Source organism: Glandiceps talaboti, chromosome 14 (genome assembly GCF_964340395.1).
Source record: "Glandiceps talaboti chromosome 14, keGlaTala1.1, whole genome shotgun sequence".
NCBI lineage: Eukaryota > Metazoa > Hemichordata > Enteropneusta > Spengelidae > Glandiceps > Glandiceps talaboti.
In genome coordinates, this window is record NC_135562.1 from 20,992,892 (window position 1) to 21,014,064 (window position 21,173).

Below are 21,173 nucleotides of genomic sequence, written 5' to 3' on the forward strand. Positions count from 1 at the left end.
TACTGTATTACAGGTATTTCAATAGCATTCTAAGTACTATATGAAACACAACATTTAATAAACATAACATCATATAATAAAACTCTTGGATATAACTTTGATTAATGTATTTTTTCTGTGAACATAGTTTCAAAACTTATATATCCTTGGATCTAATCATATATAACAAAACAGCACCATGTCAGTATATGTTGCATCGAAATATAATCTTTTCGCATTTTTCACGTTTATATTTCAGGGCCAGTTAAATACGCTTTATTTTGTTGTGTTTACATGTATCAGCCTGTGTTGGATATATTGTACTTTCACACAATGGTCATTACTTTTTTGTCAAACAATGACTGAAAATTGCCATTTACATTAATATCCTGACGCAATCTGATTAAAATCCGATGTAGGGGACATGACGCGATTTCTTTTACCTCTTACTTGTATTGTTGTTTGTTCTTTTGTTTGTTATGTGAGCGCCTTGTACCTAGTGTCCTATATCTCATACAATACATTGTATCTAGTGTCCTATATCTCATACAATACCTTGTACCTAGTGTCCTATATCTCATACAATACCTTGTACCTAGTGTCCTATATCTCATACAATACCTTGTATCTAGTGTCCTATATCTCATACAATACATTGTACCTAGTGTCCTATATCTCATACAATACCTTGTATCCAGTGTCCTATATCTCATACAATACCTTGTACCTAGTGTCCTATATCTCATATAATACCTTGTACCTAGTGTCCTATATCTCATATAATACCTTGTACCTAGTGTCCTATATCTCATACAATACCTTGTATCTAGTGTCCTATATCTCATACAATACCTTGTATCTAGTGTCCTATATCTCATACAATACCTTGTATCTAGTGTCCTATATCTCATACAATACCTTGTATCCAGTGTCCTATATCTCATACAATACCTTGTACCTAGTGTCCTATATCTCATATAATACCTTGTACCTAGTGTCCTATATCTCATATAATACCTTGTACCTAGTGTCCTATATCTCATACAATACCTTGTATCTAGTGTCCTATATCTCATACAATACCTTGTATCTAGTGTCCTATATCTCATACAATACCTTGTATCTAGTGTCCTATATCTCATACAATACCTTGTATCCAGTGTCCTATATCTCATACAATACCTTGTACCTAGTGTCCTATATCTCATATAATACCTTGTACCTAGTGTCCTATATCTCATATAATACCTTGTACCTAGTGTCCTATATCTCATACAATACCTTGTATCTAGTGTCCTATATCTCATACAATACCTTGTATCTAGTGTCCTATATCTCATATAATACCTTGTACCTAGTGTCCTATATCTCATACAATACCTTGTATCTAGTGTCCTATATCTCATACAATACCTTGTATCTAGTGTCCTATATCTCATACAATACATTGTATCTAGTGTCCTATATCTCATACAATACATTGTATCTAGTGTCCTATATCTCATACAATACCTTGTATCTAGTGTCCTATATCTCATACAATACCTTGTACCTAGTGTCCTATATCTCATACAATACCTTGTACCTAGTGTCCTATATCTCATACAATACATTGTACCTAGTGTCCTATATCTCATACAATACCCTGTATCTAGTGTCCTATATCTCATACAATACCTTGTATCTAGTGTCCTATATCTCATACAATACCTTGTACCTAGTGTCCTATATCTCATACAATACCTTGTACCTAGTGTCCTATATCTCATACAATACCTTGTACCTAGTGTCCTATATCTCATACAATACCTTGTACCTAGTGTCCTATATCTCATACAATACCTTGTACCTAGTGTCCTATATCTCATACAATACCTTGTACCTAGTGTCCTATATCTCATACAATACCTTGTACCTAGTGTCCTATATCTCATACAATACCTTGTACCTAGTGTCCTATATCTAATACAATACCCTGTACCTAGTGTCCTATATCTCATACAATACCTTGTACCTAGTGTCCTATATCTCATACAATACCTTGTACCTAGTGTCCTATATCTCATACAATACCTTGTACCTAGTGTCCTATATCTCATACAATACCTTGTACCTAGTGTCCTATATCTCATACAATACCTTGTACCTAGTGTCCTATATCTCATACAATACCACAGGGGTTCTCATACCGTATCTTGTACTAATTGCATGTAGCCAACCACAATCTGTACGCATAATAACTCGAAGTTAGACATTGAAACAAAGCGAACCAATTAATAAAATGTATTTAACGTCGTTGTCTTTTTTCTGCGCTCGAGCTCTTTTCGAACAGAGCATTCTGAGTATTTTTCGGCACATTACGCATTCTCATTAGACTGCATTAGACTTTTCGAAAAAAAAATCACCCCCTGTAACTTCTGTCAAGTCCCTTAAATGTTGATGGCTAAAATATGAACTTAAACTTGATTATTGGACAATTGAACATAGTTTGAATATAGTTATTAATAAATTAATGATGGCTAGAGCGATATAAGTTTGGGACTTAGTTTCCAATTCACCAAATGGCGAAGAAACTGAGTTGAAAGAATGTGTTACGATAATTCTCTTCCGCTGTCTTATCAGTAAGTAAAAAGGTGCATGACAAAATCCACAGTGATATCAATAGTGTATTTGTTATTCATTCTTCTGTTAACGAGGACGTCCTTTCCGTTCTAGTTTCTTCAAGGTCATTTTCAATCACAATCACTTATCTAACAATTGTGTAACGGATTTGTGCAAGTACGCACGTCCGTTTGTTTACTCAATAAATTGTTTACTGCTTGATATATTTATAAATATATTATATATGTTTCTTTCTTCTTTTCTTTGACAACATTTTTGGATCGATGATCCTTGACAAATAAATGACATGCTTACGTCAGATTATTATGACAATTACTACAATTAGGTTTCCTTAAACTGAGACTGTACGACTTCCTTCTTAGCATAGCAACGTCGTCATAGCAACAGATCAAGGCTTCGCCATGCTTCACAGTCACTTGCCAAGGATTTGAAGGCGTGGTTACAAATCTCAAGATATGTGTCATTCAAAATGATTGACAGTTGTTATGATTTGGCGCTAAAATTTGAAAATGTAGGGCAGAGAGCGGCCAAAACAAACGACGCGTGATCGGAAATGTTAATGTCTTATTTTTAGTGTCTTGTCTTGTCCTGTACTTGAAAATGAAAATGTCGTGTATGAATGTTGAGATTATTTAATGGAAAAGACGAGTGAGTTTTTCCATGCCCGACTACTCACTAATATTGTTTTGATTGATCTTAATTATTACTAGTGATGTTTTTAATGTCATATACGTCCTTCATCACACCTAGTCACAATTCACCAGGATACTCAATATTAAACAGCATGGTTGCATTATTCAATGCCGTTCTCAGTGCTCACATTTAATTACACATATTGAACTGGGACACGTTTGGTGTTCTCAATGGCGACCCTGAGTCGATTCCAAACTACTGTAGTGTAATAGACTGCGCTGATTATAGCGTACAACAACCTTTAGGCTAACGACCCCTACGTATTACATAGTACATTCAATTGTATTTACAAAATGAAATCCGATGTATCGGTTTTGAACGAGTTTGATATTTGTGACAGTTCAGTGATCCGTGCCAGAAACCAAACACGTGCAAAACATCTATTTTTACTAAAATGAAATACAACTAACTACAGCGCCCGCTACGTCATGTACCGTGTCAAGTTCAAGGGATGAGGTGTTCGCGAAACCTTGACACGCCTGCAGTTTAAACATATGTAGAAATTTTTGTCGATGACGTTGATGTAAGTGGATTGATAGATTGGTTGCCTAACTGTTCGCTAACTATCGACATGATGGATTGTACAGTTTCGATTCCACAGTCGACGTCATTCAAAAAACACACAAGGTTTTAATGACATTGGCCTTGCAAGGACATTGCAATGTTTATTTCCATTGATAATATTCAATGACGCTTTGTACACCTCTCGTCCTGTTTGTCACATGACAGGGTACTTGATGGGTGTATGATAGATGAATACTGAGACCAAATGACTATGCGATGAATACTATAACACCACTAATGCACGACATTAATACATCAACAAAGTAGAAACATTTCCATGTTAACGATCGCTGTGAGAAAATTGATTGATGGGTTCATCAAGACAATAATACTAGTGAACATGGGCCAAGGTCTTTGAGAGAAAAATCGCTGACAGAGTCAAAATACTTTGTGAATAGAGAACCAGTTTACTGAACGAAAGGTCTGTGCCGTCCTAGTTACCGGAGAGTAACGGAAATCTACTAACAGAAGGCGAGTAATAAGTGATGGCAATGAGCAACTAGTCACTGTGGATTTGTGTTTGTTTGTTTGTTTGTTTGTTTGTTTGTTTGTTTACTTGTTTCTTTGTAACATGTTTGTCCGACAATGTATTTATTGCTTGTTCGTTTGTTTGCCTGTTAGTTAGTTAGTTAGTTAGTTAGTTAGTTAGTTAGTTAGTTAGTTAGCTAGTTAGTTAGTTAGTTAGTTAGTTAGTTAGTTAGTTAGTTAGTTAGTTTGTTTGTTTGTTTGTTTGTTTGTTTGTTTGTTTGTTTGTTTGTTAGTTTGTGTGTGTGTTTGTTCATCTGCTTAATTGGTTGGTTGGTTGGTTGACTGGTTGAGTAGTTGGTGTAGTTATTGTTGGTGAGGCCCAAATCGCATATAGATTCTGATTAAAATGTAGGAGTTCAAAATAATTGTTAGACAGAGTTATACAAGTAATTATTTAACAATGGTCCTAGTTATGGCTCTACTAATAACATAGCACTAACCAAGAACCTGAGATTGAAATCACTGGCCTTTACATGTTAGATAGACAAATATCTGAGCAACAGAAGGGAGGGGCAAATTAGTTACATCTTAAGGGGTCTTTCCAAGTAAATCGGCTAATGTAGAAGGATTGCCATTCAAACGTGGTAAAACTTCACCAGAATAGATTTAGTGAGGACATGGTTTATAGTTGTTACGATGTGACGAGACTTTGGTACAAAAACCACTATTTCCGCCAAAAAGACTACTATGAGGTGACGGGAATACATGACAAAATATACGCCAGTTCATACACCCCCCCCCCCCCCAAAAAAAAAACAAAAAAAAAACAACAACAACAACAACACCTATTTAAAGTTGGGGGTATAGATAAACAAAATATGACCAAATTAATCTTATAGACTCAGATATCTCACGGTCGCCAGCTTGGTCGCTGACGATAGAAAAGGTATTGACAAATCGTCTACAAAACCATATGTTTGAGACATCATGTAAAAGGTGTGAATCGATCAACTACAAACCTGAATACAATTATCACAAATCCTGTACTATGAAAGTATAGACAGACTGCATGACGCAGTAATCGCAAACAGATCTCGATTTTCAAAAGTGGCGGAAAAATGCATGTATAATAGCAAAGTTGATGTATTATCCCCACCATCCACAATGTCCGTTTTTGACTGGTTAAGATAAATCCTGATAAACAAGTGACAAACTTCTAAATAGACAGGAAGACAGACAGGTACAGACAGACAGACATACAGACAGACAGACAGACAGACAGACAGACAGACAGACAGACAGACAGACAGACAAATACAGACAGACAGGCACACAGGAAGATGTACCGACAGACAGACGGACAGACAGACAGACAGACAGACAGACAGACAGACAGACAGGCAGGCAGACAGACAGACAGACAGACAGACAGACAGACATTTACATTGTTTTAGTTCGTGCATTTAAAAAATACTGCGAGTTGTTTGTACAATCATATGTATTAGTCTGTGTAGTTTGCAGTGTCGATTATTTATAGTTTCATGGCCTCCTTCACAGCCTACACTACATCCGGAAGGAGCAATTCTTATCATCCAGTTATCCCACTATTTCCGCCATAAGAAATCCAAAATATCACGTTTTTCTGTAATTTTTGTCACATTTCAGTATTTTAGACTAAATTCAATAACATAAACGTTGGTGATATATTATGATATTTATGACTAACTTAAACGATAATAAATTCATTTCGTACTTTTTAATATTCGTTCTTTCCGAAGTCATTACTTCGTACACGATATTAATATGCTGAAAGGAAACATGCCATTGGTTGTTTTCAATACAAGTTTTCCATTATTTTGACCACAGGGGTTAAATCAATTAATGGAATACCACTCCAATGTGATTATGTGAACAAGGTAGTCTGGATGCCAACGAGCAAGGTGAATGTCCTAAGTGAAACGCACAGGTGTGCTACTTTTAACCCTCTACTGCGCATGCGGAAGTTGCCAATGTCAAAATGTCATTGAGTAACAATTAATTACCGTATTACGGCTATTTCGATCTACATGAGCTATGTATCCGGTACGTCAGATCATGAACAAATTCTTGAGTATCAGAATTGATTGGGGTTTTTTTATCGGTAATAAAGACAAGGACACCTTGCAAAGCCAACAAAAATACGACTTCACGTACGTACAACGCAGTAACGTTGGTTGTTTACTTTAATAGCAAGGAGGGCTTGCGGTCAACGACCGACCGACGGTTGAACAGCAGTGAGACTCAGCAACATCAGACGTGGACATTGAAGGGAAATACAATACACGTATCGACAGCACATAAAACAAATAAATAAACAAGAACGTAAAAAGACAGAGCTAGACTGTCCTGAAAATGTATATACTAATGAATTGGAGACGCTCGGACCAGTTCCCTTCACCCTCTTCACTGTCGGTCAAATAGGTGTGAATAAATTGTACTGGCGACGTAGTTTATTTGGTGACACTGGTCATTTCAAAACCAAAATTTGAAAGCATTTCAAAATAAAGACGGGTTATTGACATGGTTGGGATTTAAAATAAAGTTATTATAAACCAAAAATGACTGAATTACAAGAATTTGTGTTTGAATATTGCGCGGAAGTGTGTATCGTCCGAAATGCGGTGAAAGTATTTCAGAGTTGGGGTCAAAAATAAAATGGCCCTAAAAATCGATTTGCTCAATATTTGTTATCATTTTCGACCTCATTGCCTGTGTATTTTGAAAAAGTCATATTGAAGACACGTCCACCATGATCTATAAATACTACATCCGGGGTGAAAGGACAGCAGTAAAGATAAGCTTTTTCAAAAGCATAAAACAAAATGGGGAATTTTATGAAAAAATGTCATGCTTGTCTATTGGTCGAATCAATGCCATTGTTTGTTACAAGTGACATTTATTTAGAAACAAAGGCGATCTGTTTATGAAATCATGTTATTCATATAAAAGTACACACACGGCACCCAGGAAAGTACATACACGACACCCAGGTAAGCTACACACACGACACCCAGGAAAGTACAGAGTATTCAGTTGTGGCAATGACTTGTCAATGGGGCAATTATTGAACATTGTAACGTGTATACATACATCGGACCCCCCCCCCCCACCACCACCACCACCACCACCACCAACACCACCACGTGACCACGATAAGTCAAAACAATATGTTCAAATGGGGTAACTGACTGACCTAAATATTCAAATTCAAAACATTATGATAATATATTACAGCGCTGACGTCAGCATGACATCACCCCCACTGATGTCATCAATTTTATGCAGGGACTATTTTACGAGACCCTCGCCTCGTTCAACGACCCTATGTATAAATGCTCATCGGCTTGCCGCGCACATACGTTTTGAAGGACAACAGATTGCACATAGTGTTTACGTTCAATCGAGTTTAAATCCTACACTCGAGAGTAAGGCAATTGTCATTGGAGAAACGAGGTCTTCCCGTTGGATATCAAACCATGCCGAACGTTTTCAAAAGTCGGGGTTTTAATGCAACTAATGTGTGCCGACATCTGAAGGCGTGAGACGGAAAGATGATGGATTAACTATAAAATAAATATTTAAAAAAAAAACATTTAAAACAATTTGATGTTTGAAGTTCATGAAAAAAAATATTCAAGCAGTCCCGTTTATTTAGGACACCTAAATGGGACGTGAATGTTTTCAATTTGTATTATATTGTAAGTCTCCCAGACTTTCTCCGTATTTTTTGTGTTTTGCTGCTGTAACTTTATATCATGTCCCTTGATCTGTGTCTTCCAATGCTTGGAGTTGTAAAGTTTGAAGACGACTGGTCACTTACGTCCTTCAACTGAATATTTCATTTCAATTACCCCAAAGTCTACTTCGGTCCAAAAAGTGTTGACAGACAGTGCATTGGCTGGAATTCAGCTTTTGTGATACCTTGCAAACGACACTCCTTTGATAAAAAGCCGCCATCTTTTCACGACTGTAAAACCATTATGTAGCCGGTACATCCACAAGGCTCGTTTTTGCGCATCAACCGCTCAACTGTCGGATTTGAATGAAACTTGTGTTGACATGATGCCAAAACAATGTTCTTAAGGAATAGAAGAGTAATCCGAAGGATATCTTAAGTGTCGTTTTAACTTTATGCCGACTGGGTCAAAGAAAGTTGGCTTGATATTGTGTGTGTACCTGACTGCGAATTATTCAATTAGTCTCCAAGGACCGAAAGTAATCTAACCCCCGTAAGGTTGTTTTTGGCGCGATGAATACATATAAAGCGACAAATTTGGCGGGATTGTAATTAAGGTACACAAGCTGACAGACAGGTAGGATTACTAGATGGTGATTAACGAGTACCTATTGATCCTGTTTACGAGCACACCCGAACGGCCAGACTGACCGCCCGACCGCTTTTGTGTACTTTGTGATTCAAAACTATGAGACGCAAATAACACGCGAGAAAATCTACCAAAAGAAAGACCATTGTTAATAGTGCATGTTGTAAATCCCCAAATTACAAAATGAATGCCGTTTACTTCAAAAGTTAATAGCAATGGACTGGGCTTTCATCTCTATACATGTGTCCCGTTCTTTCACGCGTGATTGTATGACTCATTTATATACCGTTCATTTCACGTTTTACCCTTGAAAGCATTAACTTTATGGCGCGATTTTTGCTCTTCGGGAACGATAGCTTTTATCTCTCCTATTTTATTTTATTTTCGAAAAACAGACATCAGACATAAAAAGACAAACAAAACCATTTATTGGATTGCATTGTAATAAGGTCAAACAATAAACAACGCTAAATTTGAAAGAATTCTGTAATTCTACTGGTTATCAAGTTGACAACATTAGACGGTCACGTGAGAGTTTCTCCACCTGTCGGCTGTTGTATATTGGCGGTTTTTACTTTGATATCAAAACGGTAAATTGTGATAATAAAATCGTAATCTAGTGTTGTCCTTGAGCACTACAAATCGGACTTATTAAACCAGTGAAACGTCAATACTTCAAAAAACAGCGCCACTCAAAGTACACAATCAAAATAAAACTACAGAACGTGCTGAACATACGATATGTGAAAAGGACCCAGATAACAAGAACTTCATACACACTCAAGTTTTTCAAGGCCGAACATATTTCTATTTTCAATAATTCATATTTCTATTATGATTTTAAGGACGCCATCCAAGCATCACTAACAACGTGAATTATTTAATAGGACTGTTAATTGTTAGGGTCGAGAAAGGGATGAATTTGTCTCGTTACCATAGCAACAACCATAGCGACATTTCAGAAAATCCGACAATAGCGCCACCTATTGGTCTTTTTGGGTTAATGTTGTGCCGTTAGGGATGACTAATTTAATTCACAGTTCAAATATCAATGAGTTTTATTCAACTTGCTCATAATTTGTCATCGTAAAGACTAACTGCTGTCGAATACCCAAAGTGCCTTTTTTCTAAATTTGGAAAGATGTGTCATCAATACATTATTCGTGCATCTTGTCATTTTATCGCGTGGTTACAAATAACTCATCTTTCAGAGCGACCGATGAGATGACGTCATCCACACATTGTTGCTTGCAGGTAATTTCAAGCGACGTGTTGTACAAAACTGGCACAATATTTGCAATGTTGTATGTTGGAGGCGAGGAGTAGAGGGATTTGTTACCACTAGACCTATATTCCATGGCGTGTGTGTTTGTGTTTGTGTGCGCGCGCGCGCGCGTGTGTGTGTGTGTGTGTGTGTGTGCGGGTGTGTGTGGGGGGGTCTGTGTGTGTGCGCGCGCGCGCGTGCGTGCGTGCGTGTGTGTGTGTGTGTGTGTGTGTGTGTGTGTGTGTGTGTGTGTGTGTGTGTGTGTGTGTGTGTGTGTGTGTGTGTGTGACCCAAACAAGCAATGCACACATTTGTAAATTCGCTAAAGAGATGCAATTTTATTACTGAATGCGTTTTAGGGTCATTTCACGTAAAGTGAACTTTCATTGCATTCTAATCAATGTTCGTTAAATTTAAATAAAACTCAACTTGTTGTGTAGGTTCGTTTTAAACCTGGAGTGGCAGCTGTCTAATTTTAATAGCACATAACATGAAAACTTACTTCTATATTTCGCACGTTTACAGAATGCGGCATACTCAGAGACTGTATCAGACGTGATAACAGTTCTAGTGTATCATTGGTTTGTCAAAAACCATACAATATGTCGTTTGAATATGTTTGACCTAATGATTTCTAAACCATTCGTCCGTCTCTCTCTCTCTCTCTCTCTCTCTCTCTCTCTCTCTCTCTCTCTCTCTCTCTCTCTCTCTCTCTCTCTCTCTCTCTCTCTCTCTCTCTCTCTCTCTCTCTCTCATCTTAAATCATCATACGAACTGTTTTATTACTTTGCATTGCAACGGAGATATATGTCTTTGATGTATATTTGTTGACCCCGTTATTTTTTAAAGAGTTATCACTACGTACTCATATTTATAAACACTATTTTCTGTCGTTGCTTCCCTACGGCCATTTATTCTAATAATGGCATCAACTCTAAACCATTAGTACTATATATTCGCCTGTACTTGACCCGTTCATAAACATACACTTAAATTAATTGCAATAAAATAACACCTTCTACCTCCTTTAAATGTCTTAAAATTTGAAGACAAGCACATCGTCTTGATTCCTCAAACCTCTCCTGAAGGAAATTTGACGAGGAGCGTGTGTGGGGAATCGTTTCTAAATCGCTTCTGAAATATTTATACAATGTTTCGTGTTTACGTAGGGGCATGTACAACGGTGATGCGTTCATCACTTGCTACTGTATATAGCATTAGCATTCAAAATCATATCATGGGCTCCATGTATTCGTGTGCGGTCGCGCCCGCGTGTACGTGTATATGTGCGTGTGTGCACGCGAGTATGTACTAATCGTGCATAATGCATTCCTATGCGCGTTCCTGTGCGTTTGTGCGTGTGCATTAATTCGAGCGTGTGTCTATGTAACTCAAGTATCAGGTTGTTGCTACTTCGTGCGTAGATATCGAAGAGCATAGCTGTTCTTATCTCCCATTTTATCTCGCAAAATAACTTTCATGGATGCATTTTCATCTCTGGTATGTGACAGTTTTGTTTGTAATCACCAGTATTCCAAGCCCTCGCTGTCTTCACATAACTGGTCTCTACACTATCATCCTTTATATGAAAGTTTACAGGATAGTCAAATGTTACCAGGTCAAAGTCGGTTTCTTTGTAACAACCTAGGGTTTTGACCTTGACACTTCCAGTCAATGGTTTTTAGACGACTTGTCAACAGCAATATGAAGACGAGCGCCACTTCTCGGTGCACTCACTGTCAAATTTCATTTTAGTAATATCAACCAAGCTGACTGCATTTTTTTTCAACATTCAAATTATTTTGTTGGATTTTCGAAGTTGATATCATAATTTGTAAAACGCTGTCGTCTGCTGCAGTCGCAACATTGGGTGACAAACAATCGATAACATGATTACTCACGCGTAATGAACTAATTAAGATCAAGCTTTATTTTTCTGTAAAACCTGACTGAACTAGAGGCTACGTCATCGGTCAGTTTATTTAATAATGAAGATTTTTTGCTCTTTAACTAAAAACGATGATTAGTTATTATTCATCGAATGACTTCACCAGGTCAGAGGTCAATCTAGGGTTCTCAGGTTGTTCTATTGATGACAAATATGAACAAATTTGCATAATCAGTGGTTGTTCACTACCGTGACTAACAACAGTGTTGAACTCGAAACGTGACAATGAAACTTCGGTACCTGAATCATCTCTCATAACAAGTGCACTTAGGTTGTCATGGTAACGGATTTAGTGATGATGTCAGCCTAGTTCAAGGATTGCGTCTGACTCAGCATTGCCCTCCCCATGAGAGTGATTATAATTCAGACACAAAGCTTTCCCCGAAATTGTGGAATTATCCGGTGGCATCAAAGCCGAGCAATTATACCCCTCCCCCTATCGGCGATTAGAACGTGATTTGGCATAAGGGAACATGTGATGAACTTGATGGTGTAAACACGGCTAAGTGTACTGACGACAGATAGGGTGCTTTGAAATTGTGTATTGATCATGGCAATACACAGTAGTGAGACATTATGATCTGATTCAATATCGCGTATATGAAGCATATCAAATAATCAATTAAGATCCATCATATACTAACGAACTAACGATCGACCAACTGGCAAGAACGATGACTTGATTAATCATGCAATGTAGCAAATAAATACTCGCAACCCATCCCTCCTGTCAGCTCCCCAACCCCATCCCTCCTGTCAGCTCCCCAACCCCAACCCCATCCCCCTGTCAGCTCCCCACCCCATCCCTCCTGTCAGATTCCCAACCCATCCCTCCTGTCAGCTCCCCAACCCCATCCCCCTGTCAGCTTCCCAACCCATCCCTCCTGTCAGCTCCCCCACCCAAACTTATCTGACCTACTATCAAACTATACGGGGATGTTTTTGAAATATCTCGTTTATTTAAATGAAGCAGTCTACATATCACGTGACAGATACATTCCAAGTGGTTGATATGTTGAGTGAGAATTTCTGATCAATTATTGAATCATTCATACTACGCTCAATTTCATTAACGGATACTCCACGAATTATGTGCATAACATCAACAACACCTATTTAATAATGAGGTGAATGTACATTTACACTAGTACGTAGTAATAAGAATCCAGTTCTAGGTGAAACGAAAGTATACAGTATCCAATTATTCCCCTGAAATGTGAAGGACAGAAAAAAAACGTGCCTCTTGTTACCAACCCCTTGAGCTCATGCTGTCCCGTGTTTTAGAGACGTGTGTATAGATTCCCGCTATATTTCCGACTAGGGCAAATTGTCCTTGAAATTCAAATTGGTTCACCATTGGTCATGACATTCATTCATTTCTATGCATTACTATCAATTCCTAAGCATTATTAAAGTCAACAGTTAACGTACACCCCGAGTTCCGGAGCATAGGAGTCAGTTTTATGGAGTCTTTTTATTTAAGACGTGAAAATCATTACTTTATTAGAGTTCAACCACTGCTGAGAATGTATTAAGAAAACGTCTCAGTATAGATATAAAGTCTACAAACTGCTGGCGGAAAATTGCTGGGTTTGATATCCATATGATAAAGTTGGAAGATAATAAAATTGAATGATGTGGATGATCAAGGACAGTGTGTGGTATTAATACTTCAGTTTCACGTTGTTGGAAATCGTAAATACGTCTTTCTATATATTTTATATTTTTTCATTTTATTAGATAGCTGCTAATCAGGTCGGTTCAAACTGAACTCTTTACCCTGACTCGATATACGATAGTAGGAGAATATCACAACTTAATATTGTTAATGAAATTGATGTTATAAGTACTTTCTTTACCATTCCGACTAATCTATCAATATATTTTCACTTAATGTCACTGGCTTCTATTTCCCCCAAAGGCTGACAACATATCAACTCCATATCTATAGTGTTACGTCATCTGAGAATAAATATGGACGTAATTTATGACTGACTGATACCCGTGTCGTCACTTTATTCATTCAAGTTCAGATTGATTGATTGATTGATTGATTGATTGATTGATTGATTGATTGATTGATTGATTGATTGATTGATTAACTGACTGATTGATTGGTTGGTTGGTTGGTTGGTTGGTTGGTTGGTTGGGAGGGTGGGTGGGTGGTTGACTGACTAACTGACTGACTGGCTGACAACCAATCGCTCTATCGATTGATTGATTGATTGATTGATTGATTGATTGATTGATTGATTGATTGATTGATTGATTGATTGGTGGACTGAAAGAATTGACGAACTGTCAGTAAGCCCCATCGATCCATCAGAAAAGGATAAGGACGTGACAGACAGACAGACAGACAGACAGACAGACAGACAGACAGACCATTCCAACATTGTTAACAGCCTCACCTGTTCGTGTGAAAGTGTCGGTTTAGTTTTCTTATATCGCTGTTTTTATCGGTTGTTTCACTTCTCTATTGACAAGATCTGACAGTATAATCTCAGTTTATTTTGCGGAGTGATTCGACAAAAACAAATCGGCAATAAAAGCCCCTCTTAAAGCTAATATAAATTGTTGTACAGTACATAGTAGGGCATTAATTGTGCGCTTAGAAGGCCTGCAGTAATTCAGCACGTGGAAAGAAAACATACACGGGGTCGAAAGAGTATCAAGGAAAAATAAACGACGATGAAATAGGATGGCTTAGGACAGTAATTGGTTCGCTTGTCAACCAACATGAAATGGACTTCAAAGAAGTGTGAAATGAACCAGGCGAAATGAACATGATGCCATGATCAGATTTCTATTACAGACCAGGAGACCGAACTTGTGAGTTCCATGCCCCGTGTCAATTTCTGCCGCCACTTCCGAGACACACGTTCTCGTTTAGATAACAGTGTAATATTTGCGTCTCGATCTCTCTATCATTTATTTGAACCAAGTTACGCTAATGCTCACAATAGGTCAACTTTCTTTTAAGTAGTCATTTTATAAGCAGGTGATAGGATAATGATAGAATAAAACTGATATATATATAATCCGACAATTATTGAAGTATTTTATCTGTTTATAAGTACTTCCAAAAACGTCCCCAATTCAACTATGTGGTCAGTATAAAAGTATTGCAATGTTGGCGATATACATAGAAGCATCCTGTGAGTTCGTTTGAAGGTCAAGATCAGGTTAGGATTAAACTGAAGTGTAAGAACGGTTGCCTAGCTACAGCACAGCTATGTAGAAAAAGTTAACCAACAACATAGAATGACCCTGTGTAATATCTTCACTTGACTGATATTAATGTAACACTCATATCATGTGAACACCTGGGATTCAAACTCTGTTGTATCTGGAGATGTGAAAAAGAATAGATTTAGCAGAGATCATTGATATTGGAAGTTTTAATAGTCCATAACAAAGGTGATCCTATGTAATCCAGGCTCCCGCTGCAGATACGATAACATTAATTTGAAAACATTGGACATTTACATACATTTTTTGAACGTTTAGTCATTTGCCTATTGATCCCTGTTGTTACCTTTGCTATAAACGTGATCATTTGGCTGTTGCTATGGGCGTGGTCTTGTTGCTAGGCACATTTACATACATTCTTAAATGTTTCTTCACTTGTCTAAGAATCCCTGTTGTTATCTTTGTGAAATACACCACCGTTTGGCTGTTGCTATAGACATGGTCATGGTTGCTAGGGATATTTGCATACATTTTTTTTAATGTTTACTCACTTACCTACCAGATGATGTTGTTATTTAACCAAAATATACTGCCATTTGGTTGCTGCTAAGGGCGTGGTCATGGTTGCTAGGGCCAATTGTGTCAAAATATTTTGAAGAAAATGTGCAGAATAACACTTCTAGAAACATCTCACCAAGTTTCAGTCTCATTGACCAAGTACTTTTTGAGATATAACTTTTTTACCAAAATTCACATTTTTACACCTAATTTGCATATCACTGATGAGAGCATTATGTGCTTAATATTTCTTCATCTTCACACCCCAGATGCGTAGTGTTATGTAATGTAATGTAATGTAGTGTAATGTAGTGTAGTGTAATGTAATGTAATGTAGTGTAGTGTAGTGTAATGTAATGTAGTGTATACATCAACATTACCATTATTATACTCGTCTAATAATAATGAAATCTTTTTATGAAATGATCTTTTTTTGGAAACCGCCAAAATAAAATAGTTTACACTGCTCAGTTTGTCCTATTTTAATATTGATAGAAGAGAGAGTTAGACTTTATATGAGACTCAATCTTTATGGCTGCTAAGTGTCACATGATGTCAAAAGCTAAAATAGATCATATACTTGTTGAAAGTTACCTCAGGTCCACTGTGTAGGTACAACATTTCTCTGACTGATTTCTTTACTTGAAAATATGTAACCTTTATTCAATTTTGGATACAGGAGATCACATTCCGAACTCATGTCCTACGCTGTGTGTAAATTATCACGTTCAGGACTTGAAACTACGGCTGCCGGTCTGAATATTACGGCCGAAGCCAATTATAGCAGGGCAGACTTAATTCCTACCAAACGTGCTTAATGTCTAGTCACAGATTAATAAATTATCTTGAAGTAGCCCATACGCCTATATCAAAGTCGTTTTAGTTAGCCGATATTGGAAATGCTGAGTAAGCACATTAATCATAGGCTGTCTGGGTGGACTGGTTTTTTCAAACAACGACTTGTATCACTATTAAAAGATTCTGCTAAAACGTTTTCACGGTGAACTACTACATTGCAACTTGATGTACGAATAAGCAAATTGGAACGTGGTCCTGCTTACAATGATAATGGAAAACTAATGTATATGTTCACACCGCTACCTAGAGATGGAATCATCGGGTTGGGTTTCCGTGTACGAACAGTCCAGAGTGCGTTCTAACTTTCGAAGCACACTTATGGAAGATTTTGTGACACCCTCCCTGACACCAAGACCGGCACCTGCCGCAGATCTTGTAATATCCTCCCTGAAATCGAGCTGAACTTGTCACATTTCTTGTTAATGCGCCTGACTTCCAAGATTTTTATCGCCCTTCTTTTCTTGAAGTAGGAAGTACAACAGCCTGAATTCGTTGTTTGTTAGCCCCCCCCCCCCCCGGGGGGGTATATAACACTATTAATAATACTCTTTATTCGTCCAAATTTTGTCCAAATATTCTTCCAAAAATTCATCATATTACCCACAAGTCTTCTTCAAGTGTGTTCATGTCCGTTCAAGTGATATAAGAAATAAGAAAGAAGTGATTTTAGAACTAAACTTTACTGAACTGGTGAAATGTTTGACAATATTGAATAATACTCATAAACAGTTGTAACAGTGTTCTTAGACATTGAACTAGACATACCTATTCTCACAGACATAGGTACACGCGCGGGTGCGCACGCTCTCAAAAGAATGCAATGCATATAAATCACTTCAATCGGAGAACATGCAGCCATTTTTAGAAACAAAATTATTGCATATCTGTAACTTCCCATTTCAACTTTTTTTTAGACTGGAATCATAGAACTAATTATCATTAATGACCACAGGTCAAAGGTCAGCTTTAATTATATGCAAATGTATAAAAATCCTCTATATTTTTTCACATCGGACCTAGATCCCAAGGAATTAGAATGCATCACCTCTCAAACTGAGAAGGTATGTAGTATTAAATCGAACCGTAACAATATAGCAGCCCATGACCGTGACTGTTATGACCGTGTCGCTCATGGGATACAAACCACTTGAAAAGCGATACTGGATGACCTTGTTTCGTTTATAGAATGTCTAAAGTCGACAAAATACACTGATTTGCCTCAGGGGATTATATTGAAACCCTTTGTCGTATACATTGACTACAATTTGATGTAACAGGTGAAAAAATATTTGATTTCATATAAATAACCACGTCGTTAGCAAACACATGGAGATCTCACTTACTAAATATGATCACGTTAAAAAAGAAGATTTTTTGACATAAATTAATCAGCACGTACACTTTCTGTGACTAAAACCAAAATTAACCATAAATATGCCCCAAATTTACAAAAACATGATGATTTTAGGTCACACTAATTTGGCGGTAAAGGCACTAAATGAATTAATTTACGATGATCTCAGTGAAACGACAAGATGGAAAGTGTTCCATCACCATACATGCAAATAAAACGAACTCGCCTTGACCCGATTTCACATCAACAACTACCCCCGCACATCAAAGTATATTCGCCTGACAGCATTTTACCTTTATCTGGCATAATTCAGATAATTTACAATGATACGGCTTGGCTTTCAAATTCCGACATAAAAGGCTTCCAATGGCTACGACGAGCCAGATTGACGAATCGTTCAGAATTTATTGAGGTGAAGGACACCTCAGTGGTAAAAAGTGTAACCGATGTGTTATACGTGTGTGTCCTTATAACGACCTTGAACTGTGTAGAAAACGAAACTGGATATCAAAACAACAAAATAAATACACTGATGAAATTCACTCTAAGTGAAACACGCTGTCTTGCCCTTCCGGTCTGAAGCATCGCTTCAGTTGCTCAGTTACTTGAGAGTTTTTTATTGATGAGTTTTAATGTTTTCATTGGTTCTTTAAGTTTCACTTGACTAATTAATCTACTTAACATGCTTAATTGTGATTGGCTACAGATATTAGCAATAAGGTATGCATGACTGGATGACGTCATTGTTAGCGTCACTTGGTTTCCTAAATGACGCATGACGTAAATAACAATTCCGGTTCTATGTTGATGCACAGATAACTAACACAGTTATCTGTGGTTGATGGTTTCTAATTCTATACACCACTCTTGATTTAGCCACCACTCCCTGTTATGGAAATCACACGGAGATCAAGTATTATATTGATTGATTGATTGATTGATTGATTGATTGATTGATTGATTGATTGATTGATTGATTGATTGATTGATTGATTGATTGATTGATTGATTGATTGATCGATTGATTGATTGATTGATCGATTGATTGATTGATCGATCGATCGATCGATCGATCGATCGATCGATCGATCGATCGGTCGGTCGGTCGGTCGGTCGGTCGGTCGGTCGGTCGGTCGGTCGGTCGGTTGGTTGACTGATTAATTGTTAGATGGATGGAGGGAAGCAGGGGGAGGGAGGGAGGGAGGGGTGGGTGGATGAATGAATGAATGGTGTGAATGGATGAGTTCCTGCTGTTGTTGCTGTTGTTGTTGTTGTTGTTGTTGTTGTTGTTGTTGTTGTTGTTGTTGATGATGATGATGATGATGATGTTTATGTCGAACTTAGACAATAATTTTGGCACTAGTACAAATGTCAAGGTTATATCTAAGTTTCACGTCTAAGACAATCTGATGTGTGCCAAAAATTCCAAAAATCCAATAATTTTATTCAACTAATTTTAGAGGGACATCCAAGGCTGGAATGAACTTTGACGATTGCAATAATACTGCTCTTTACTATCATCACGTGACATGGATTATTTCCGTGATTTCAACGACCATAATACTTTTATTTGGTTATAAGTTGTACAAAAATAGTGCCACCAGAGGTGAACATATGGGTTAATTGGTGTAACACTGAACTCTTGAACTTGTCCTTCCAACCTTTTAATCTGATAACGATAAAGTGTGAAAAGACCTGATGAAAGCAATGTCATACAAAACCTCTCTCTTTGTGTACCTACTCAAGGGTAGTCCAAAATCAACAGATTACTCCCCCACTGTAGCGAGTGGTTGCCTTGACAACCAGGTAACTACAAATGTAACATCAAGGTCACACCCAATTTGTTTATTTTCTTATCTTTCCATTTTTTTCTTCAAGCATACCTCTGGGTGCATCACCGTGTGGATTTTACCGACGGCATGTCGATAATTGAGATAGTGGGATAGTGAAGCAAGTCATAACCTCAGTTTCAGAGATTGCCTCCGGTATAAACAGTATAAATTGCAACGACATGCTGTAAAACACGGTGTGTCGACTGATTGTTGAAGCCTCAAGCAATGATGTAGTTAATCGCTGCATGTGTCTTGGCGGCATCGGATTGTGGATTTTACAAACTGGGACAAAATGGTATGACCTTTATTAATTAAGATTGTGAGATATCGATCAATGGATAGTAAAACGCTTTTACCGTAGCTGAGACCACCTTCAATTATTTGGTGGTCGATCTGATCTCATAGTTATTTTGTACACATTGTGTTGGTAAAGTACTGGACGTCAATAATTGTAGTGCGGGCCATGGAAATTATATATTCTCCAACAAACGCGTACATAATCATGTCTTTCACAGCTATAAATATTCTTTAACACATCTCTCTCTCTCTCTCTCTCTCTCTCTCTCTCTCTCTCTCTCTCTCTCTCTCTCTCTCTCTCTCTCTCTCTCTCCTGTTACCCGTTATGTCTACTTAAATTCGACGTTTACATGTGTACATATATATTTCTTAGCACGGTCTATATCATTAAGGGTCATCTTCTGAGTTGAGTCGCTGTTTATAATATTACAGAGCCCATCGACATTGATAAAACTGCAAGCCACTCTACCTAATTATCAAATTTACTTCAAATCACTATTAAACATTTTATTTTCGAGGCTTTTTTTACTACAAAACAGTCTCCGATATGATTTACCTTTCCCGCTTCCCTGCTTTCCCTTTCCTTCTTATTTTCCATGAATATGGCGTACATGGATTATGACCTTTCCATAGTTTACTAGGTCAGGGTCATACTGTTATAAATGGTATAGAGTAGGTACAGTGCAAGTAAATATATCGCTTTCCATCTGTTACTCACACAATGTATATAATCACATAAAACCGATACAATACAACGCGTTATGAGTCGTGTATATCGCATTAAAACACTAAGAACGACAAACACGCAAAGGGTCATATTTTTTTGCCTACCTGTGAACAATACCCCTTTCATGTAAATGATGCAAAGCCGACACGAGTTGACGAACGAACGGCCGGGCCGCCTTCTCCGTTAATCTGCCATCTTTGTGTCCTCGTACGAACTCTAGTAACTGACCCCCGCCAGCAAACTCCGTGACCAAACAGTACAAGGCACTGGACTGAAAAAAAAAGTTACGAGATTGTCATCTAATTGACAAAAAAACCCTCTTAAACTGTAAAATTAGCAAAAAGGACACAGGAAGAAACCACAGCGTTATTGCTAAAATGAACATGAATACAAATGTATACAAGGCTAGTCGCTAAAACTGTGTATGAAATAATGCTACCTGTTATACGATAA

The 21,173-nt window shown here is 37.5% G+C and overlaps 1 protein-coding gene across 1 annotated transcript in view; it reads right to left on the minus strand.

Annotated features, from left to right (window-relative positions):
• Positions 1-20,890, minus strand: part of LOC144445415 (uncharacterized) — a 45,042-nt gene extending 24,152 nt beyond the window's left edge. Inside the window, exon 1 of the mRNA XM_078134954.1 lies at positions 20,825-20,890. The gene's annotated coding sequence lies outside the window, so the exon portion shown is untranslated. The remainder of the gene's footprint in view (positions 1-20,824) is intronic.
• Positions 20,891-21,173: the final 283 nt, after the last annotated feature.